The following is a 7,522-nucleotide window of genomic DNA, read 5'->3' as shown; positions in this document are numbered from 1 at the left end:
CGCAAAGGAAAAAAGGCCCAGAAGATCAAATATGACTACCCTCCCGCGTGCTTCACTCTAATCAGGAGGAGATCGAGCAGTTTTTCACCTGCCTCGTAGGAGTAAAACTTCCTTATGGTTACGCGGGGAAGATAAGCAGATACCTAGACTCAGCGAAGCAAAAGTTCAGCGGGATGAAGTCGCACGACTGTCACGTGCTGATGATGCAGATACTTCCAGTTGCAATCCGTTGGATCATGGACGCGTACGTCCGTGAAACGCTATTTGGACTATGCAACTTTTTCGACGTCATCTCTCAAAAGTCGGTTGGCGTGAGGCAACTTAGAAGGCTACAGGAAGAGATCATGGTGATACTATGCGAGCTTGAGATGTACTTCCCGCCCGCATTCTTCAACTTTATGGTGCATCTGCTGGTCCATATCGTGGAGGATATCATCCAACTTGGGCCGACATTCCTGGATAGCATGATGCCGTTCGAAAGGATGAATAGTGTCATCAAAGGATACGTCCGCAACAGGGCACGTCCAGATGGAAGCATAGCCAAGGGCTTTCTGACCGAAGAGTGCATCTCCTACTGCATGAATTATCTACGCATCAAGAACCCCGTTGGTCTGCCCATCAACAGGCACCTCGGCAGGCTCGCTGGATGGGGTCAGCGCGATGGTTGCCGCGAAATGCATGCCGACTTCAAGGGTCGACTCGCCGACTTTGAAAGAGCAAACCTAGTCGCGCTACAACACATAGATGTGGTCGATCCTTGGGTGGTAGAGCACAAACCTTTATTGAGAATCGATACAATGACCGAGGCCAACAGAGGACGGACGAAGATATAATCAAAGAGCACAAAACATGTTTCATGCGTTGGTTCAAGGACAAGCTTCTGTCGTACCCTTTACATGAGGATTCTTCCGCGGAAGAAAAACTCATATTCGCCTTGTCATAGGGCCGAGCACAACCTGATGACCTATGAGGCATACGATATCAACGGCTACACATTCTACACAGAGGAAAAGGACATGAAGAGCGATTATCAGAACTTTGGGGTAACGATGGAATCATACACCGGTAACGACAAGGACAGATACTACGGAAGGATCGAGGAGATCTGGGAGCTGAGATATGCTGGAGAGAAGGTCCCGATGTTCCGTGTCAGATGGGCCAACAACGTCCTAAAAGAAGACCAGTATTTCACCACCATGGTTATACCCGAAGCCAAATCCAAGACCGCGGGTGCAAACGTCACCGCAAAAAATGAGCCATGGGTACTGGCTTCCAAGTAGACCAATGCTTCTTCATTACCGACCCGTCAAAGCCCAGTCTTGTTGTCATGAGGAGAGGCAAAAGGAACATCATCGGAATGGATGGACTCGCCAATGAGCAAGACTTTGACAAGTACGATGACTCGAAGATGGAAGATGACGACGACGATGAAGTACCATACACCACAAGAAGAAGCAGGACCACCCTACCTAAAGGACGTCCATTCAAGAGAAGAACTCCATTTGCAAAAAAGAAGGGCAAAAAGATTGTGAAAAGATAGCTAAGATCATCGAATCACGACGTGTCGGCCGCGTGTGTGTGTGTGCCAGTGGCAAGCTCAATTATTACATGCAACTAAGTTGAAGTATGGAAATGGCATTTCTTCTGTTCTAGTCCTCTATCCAGTAACCTCTTTTGTTCAAAACAGTGGGGATTAATGTTGTCTGTACTTACCTTCCTTTTGTAACTTCTCCATCACCAAGTTGAAGTATCGACCACCTTCTTCTTGGATTTGGGATTTTTGTTCTTCTCCCTCTTGCTTCGTTGCAAATCATCATTTACAGGCACCTTGGGCTTCTTTGTGTTTTCTTCTGGTATTTTAATTGTTTTTATTTATTTTTATTCTGGTAAAATAAAAAAAAGTTAGTAATGGCGCACCAGGAGAAGGTGCACCATTGCTATCACGGTGTTTATGGCGCACCACTAGAAGGTGCACCATTGATATACCAATTTTTATTTATGTTTATTCTGGTATTTTATTTTTAGTGTTCCTTTTCCTGCCTAAATTTGCAAACATTTTTTGAAAATGCGAACATTTTTCTAACTCACAAAAAGTATTGAATTTGTTAATATTTTTTGAACTCCTGAATATTTTTAAATTTCATGGGCACTTTTTGAATTCATGAATATTTTTTCAAATTTGATGATATTTTTTCATATTCATAAATATTTTACCAATTCACAAATGTTTTGCAATGCAAGTATTTGAATATTAGTAATAACTACATGCAACTAAAAATCAAAAAAAAAGTTAGTAACGGCGCACCAGGAGAAGGTGCGCCATTCCTATACCAATTTCTATGGCGTATCTCTAAAAGGTGCGCCATTGCTAACCCTCCCCCCACTGAAATATCAAAGACCAAGCCAGTCAGTCGTCTCCCCCCTATCCGCCTCCCTTCCTCTCCCCTTGCCAGAGATCTGCCTCCCTCCCCTTCCTCCCTCCTCGAGCGTGACGACTAGGGTTCCTCACCGCCGCCGTTCCTCTGCGGCGCGCCCAGCCGGCCGAGGCCCCCGCCGCTCCACCGCCCACACCGACCCGACCGCCCCTCCTCCTTGAATCCTTCCTGCCGCGCCGCCCCTGCTCGACTCCTCCCCGCACGGGCCGACCTCCTTCAGTGTCGTGCAGCAAGACACGCCCAACAACAGTACTCGACCGGCCGCCCGCTTGCCCGACCCTCTCTTCCCTCCGCCCGGCAGCAGGAGGCGCCCGCCCGCCCGGCCCTCCCTTCCATTCGCTGGTGAACTCCGCGGCCACTGCCTCTCTTCTCCCTATTTATCTCACTGGTACTATATATGTATGTTAATTTGTAGTACTATGTATGAGACTGATGACATGTACTGAAATTTTTTATATGCAACATTTAGCAAAAATTTATATTACTATTATTGCCAAAGCCTGTTTTATCCTTAGCTAGATGATGATGGCACCCCACTCCAACTAAACATCTCAGTGATAGTACTGGTCAGGAAAAAAACAGTTGTTTGTGATCAATGGTAGCACTGATCAGTGACAGTGTTGCGCCTGCCTTGCTTGCCACCGCTGTGTAATCGTAGAATCTATGAACATCTTCTAGCCAGCGTCCTAATTACGACTTCAGTGGTTTGTACCTGAAATGTAACCTATCTACAATTTCCTACTGAATAGGGATCGTCTCAATAACTAGTGAAGCAGCATCATTGAAAGAACCTGCATAAGTGAATTCCCCCAACTCTGTGCGAAAGCAGTAAAGAAAATTAGTAACCAATGCTGCACGCAGCAAGTAAGTAGTCTGCAAGTTGCTTCCTTCCGAACATGCTCTCTTTAACTAGGATTCCTGGAGGTAACTTATCTACAACAGTGATAGTTTCTTCTCAACCTTGTGTTATTTCTTTTCTTTTTGAGAACGAGCCCTCAACATGTTGTTACAGCATATCCACTATTTTTTGGATTGGTGAACGAAAACAAAATTATGTTTCTGCCTTTGGCACAACTGAGAGTTGAATGAGGAACCAAAACATGGGCGCCGTTTCAGGCACATGGAGAGGAAGCAAAATGCAGTGTCTCAGTGTCATGGAAGTTCGGATTAATGCCTAAAAACCGTAGAATCTGTGACTAATGCTAGTTGGTTGATTTTCATGTTAATGGGCCTTTGAATATTATGGTTTGTTGTTGTCTATGATTTACTAGTGGACTAAGTGAGTTTAAATAAAACGAGTAAAAGAACAAGTGGACTTGCTGGTTGGGAGTTTAAATAAAACTAATATTTTTGTGGATGAAATCTCCATTGTATGCTTATTTAGTCTCCTTTATGTTTATGTAATTCGCATGGAAATAGGATCCTTAGAAAATATTTGTTCAATCTATTTAACGGATGGTTAGTTTGCTTCATGTTGTATAATATCAGTGGTTTGACATTGTAAGCTGTAACAATATTTGTTTTACTTGTTGTAGATACCTCATCTAAGGCCTACTGAGTACAAAAAATCAAGATTATCCAGGAACAGGAGAATAGTGAACCGTCCTTATCATGGTGTTCTATCTGGTCAGGCTGTTAGGGAGAGGTTAGTGCATCTTGTTGTAACTGCTTGGGTTATCGTTCTCTATCGTCTATTATCTAACGTGTTTGTTACAGGATCATCCATGCTTTCCTTGTCGAAGAGAAAAAGATTGTGAAGAAAGTTTTGAAGATCCAGAAGACCAAGGAGAAGCAACTATCAGGTCAGAAAATTACAGAGTGTGCTCTGTTTTATGTGTGTAATCCTGCCTACTGCACCTTTTTTGGGCAGCGGCAAGATCCCAATATTGTGATGCTGCTGCTACTGTAGTGTTTGCCAATTATAGAAGATCTTCTGAACTTGTGATCTTCTGCAATTGTGATGTTGCTGCTACCGTAGTGTTTGCACCTAACTGCCAATATCACCCAGGACAGCTGAGTAGATAGTTATAATCCATATCAATAAGCGAATTTGCATGTCGGTTCACTATCATAGTGTGTTGCCAGCATTCATTAGTGAAGTAAAAAAGAGAGAATAAAGAAAGGCATTGGTTGCCAAAAATAGAGCATCTCCTCTATTATTGCTGCATGCTCTGTTTCGTCCGTGTAGCTGAAAAACTTCATCCGAAACAAAGGCTACTCTAGTTGTGGCCTCCTCTATTGAGAGGAGATATTGGTATTCGGTGTCAATAGATTTACGGCTCAATTTGCAGGTGCTTACACTTCTTGGTGTTGCTGAATTGGTGTTGAATTGGTGTTGGCAGTAATAAGACGACTGTGCGCGTGTGTTTGACAACATTCATCAATGAAGATAAAAAGAAAAAAGAAAGGCATTGGTTGCTGAAACAGAGCATCTCCTCCTCTGCTTTTGCTGGACTGCAAGCTACATATGCTCTGTTTCATCAAGTAACGTTCACATATGCGCTTCAGTTGTTCTTGAGTGAAGCTTTGCTTTGGCTGGAGATGATATATAATGTTATGATACCCCTTTCTCCTGAAATGTTGATTAATTTCCGTTTCGGTTAAGAATGGGGCACTCCTAGGTCAAGAAAATTAGCAAAGGTCATGCCAAATTTTCTTGACCTAGAAGGTGCCCGATTCTCAACCGAAACAAAAAATAATCAACATTTATAGACAATGTTATTTCTACAAAGCAAATATTTCTAAGTGGCTTTTATAGTTTTCCCTTAAGTTGAAACCAGAGAGTTGATTACTAATATAGGATAAAACTGTGAACAATGAAGTAAATAAAAATCCACCTGCAAAAAAAAGAAGTAAATAAAAATCCAAATCAACACAATGCCTCTTGTGTTATACATATAGAAGTGTGATATCAACTCATAGTTATTACTAATGTCAGTTGCTCTCTTTTTGTGCCTTTTTACAACATGAGCAATGCATAGTTATTACTAATGGTATAATCTATACCTATATGGAGTGTGTACTATTAGTGTAAATTCTTCCTTGGTTAATGATGACATGACAGGAAATAGCAGTGAAATTACTTTCTATAGGATTTTGTTGTTGTTGTGAATTTTCAAAAAGGTTAATTAACTCACCTGTTGCAGAAAAAAATAGTCAGTGCTAACATGCTGATTTGTAATAACTATAGTACATACTACCCTGATCTCATCCAATAACTCTAGTAGCCTTTTTACTATTTAGAGCGAACATGGCCGACAACAATGAGGCCGGCGGTTCGGGCAAGCCATTCTGGCAGCTGTCCCAGGAGATGGAGGAAGAGCCTCACCGCTATGAGGACGCTGCGGAAGACACCAATCCCGACTACACAACCCCTAGTGGCGTCAGGGATGACACCATTGATGGTGCCGCCGGGGATGCCACCACTGATGATGGCAGCAAATGCATAGATGGCAGCCAACTGAAGAGGCAACGGAAGGACCGGCACCCGAACGTGCTCGGCACTGTCAAGGAGGAATTTATTGAAGTGTCCTCTAGTGGGCATCCAATGGTGCCCAGAGAATTAGTCAGTGGGTACGCGGGACAACTCGGGTGCATTCTCCGGAGCATCGTCTCGATCAACACCGAGAACCTAAGGCATCGTGACCGAGGGAATTTGCGCAACCTCCTCTTCACAAAGCTGCACGAACTATACAAGTTCCCCGGTGACTTCGTAAACACACGCCTCTCAGGAAATAAAGTGAATAGTGCCACCCTCATGAAGATGAGCATGGCCCTGGCTACTTGGAGAGTCGCGGTGAAGAGAAGGATTCTAAGTGGTGATAGTTATAAGAAGATCAAAGAGATAAATCCTTCGATCAGCGAAGGTGACTACCTGGAGTTCAAGATCAAGTGCGAGAGCAATGCATCCGCAAAATCAAGTCAGTGGGGGAAAGATATGCGGGACTTGAACTTAGGACAACACACACTCGGTCCCGGCGGTTACAGAGTGGCGGAACCTATACAGGACAAGGAGGACGCGGAGCGTGCCGAGCAAGGCCTACCGCCCTTCTTCGATAAATACCGTGACAAGCAGACCAGGAACTATGTCAGGGCCCGATACAAGCAGACCAGGAACTATGTCAGGGCCCGTAACAAAAGAGCTTACCACGGATCCGAAGACCAAGGCGCTTGAGCTTGTTCTGGTAAGGAATACACCCCCGCGTAATTAGCTCCATATGGTTGCATTCTAATTAATGAAGCCAAATTTCTAAATGGTTCATGTTCCTTCCGCAGGAAACTGAAAGCAGTAGCGCGGGGTCTCAGAGCTCCCCATCTGCCCCTTGGGACACCACTTTAAATAGTGCGTTGAACGTAGTCAAAAACAAGGATAAGTTCAGTAAGCCTTCGTCAGCTGGTTCTGTGGCCGGCAAAGGCTTGTCCATGAAATGTTCGGAATACTATAAGGCTGGGCGAAAGGAGATAAAGACCAGCTCGGAAAGCCAGGAGCGCGAGGTTAAAGAACTCAAGGTACAAGTGGCGCGGATTCCGGAGATAGTCCAAGAGCAAGTGCGAGACCAACTGGGAGCGACGATCACCGCCATTATGCCTACCTTGCTTGAGGGGATGCAGGCGTGGATTGCGGGCGGACAACAGGGGCCGCCCCCGATTCCCAGCTTCACGGGCAGCAACTCGCACAACGCACCAGCGCCATTGGTGTCTCCGGTGGAGGCGGCATTGGTGTCCCGAGCGCCAGCGTCGGCATTGGAGCTTAATGCACCCGGGTGTGGGAAGAATACGCCGGCCGGCACCTCGGCAGCAAGCGGCCCCTCCGTCACTTGCACGCCTGCCGTTGGCGGTGCCTCGACATTAGCCGAGCTCGACGCCATCACGGTAATTAAGCCTCGGCCGATGACTTCATCTCCTTGCCTTTGACTGGGCATCCCTGACGCCCTACATGTTTTCGCAGGGCGCCGTCGACGTTCCATGCACTCTCCTGCACTTCGTAGACAGCGAGTTGATCAATGTTGCCAAGGACAGAATCGTTCAACCGGGCAACCGCATGTTCCACGGTAATCCGATGCCACCCAACATGTACAGGGTTCAAC

At 45.3% G+C, this 7,522-nt stretch overlaps 1 long non-coding RNA gene across 2 annotated transcripts; it reads left to right on the top strand.

Annotated features, from left to right (window-relative positions):
• Positions 1–2,412: 2,412 nt before the first annotated feature.
• On the top strand, positions 2,413–5,489 carry LOC123160736 (uncharacterized). 2 transcript variants are annotated; one of them, XR_006480334.1, is made up of 4 exons: positions 2,413–2,777; positions 3,971–4,080; positions 4,152–4,237; positions 4,727–5,489. It is a non-coding gene; the product is annotated as an uncharacterized lncRNA (long non-coding RNA). The 2 variants fall into 2 exon arrangements; XR_006480333.1 differs by lacking the exon at positions 4,727–5,489 and having other exon boundaries at positions 4,152–4,714.
• Positions 5,490–7,522: the final 2,033 nt, after the last annotated feature.

Source organism: Triticum aestivum, chromosome 7B (genome assembly GCF_018294505.1).
Source record: "Triticum aestivum cultivar Chinese Spring chromosome 7B, IWGSC CS RefSeq v2.1, whole genome shotgun sequence".
Lineage (NCBI taxonomy): Eukaryota > Viridiplantae > Streptophyta > Magnoliopsida > Poales > Poaceae > Triticum > Triticum aestivum.
The sequence above is the reverse complement of the archived record's forward strand: the minus strand, read 5'-3'. Positions and strand labels throughout refer to the sequence as shown.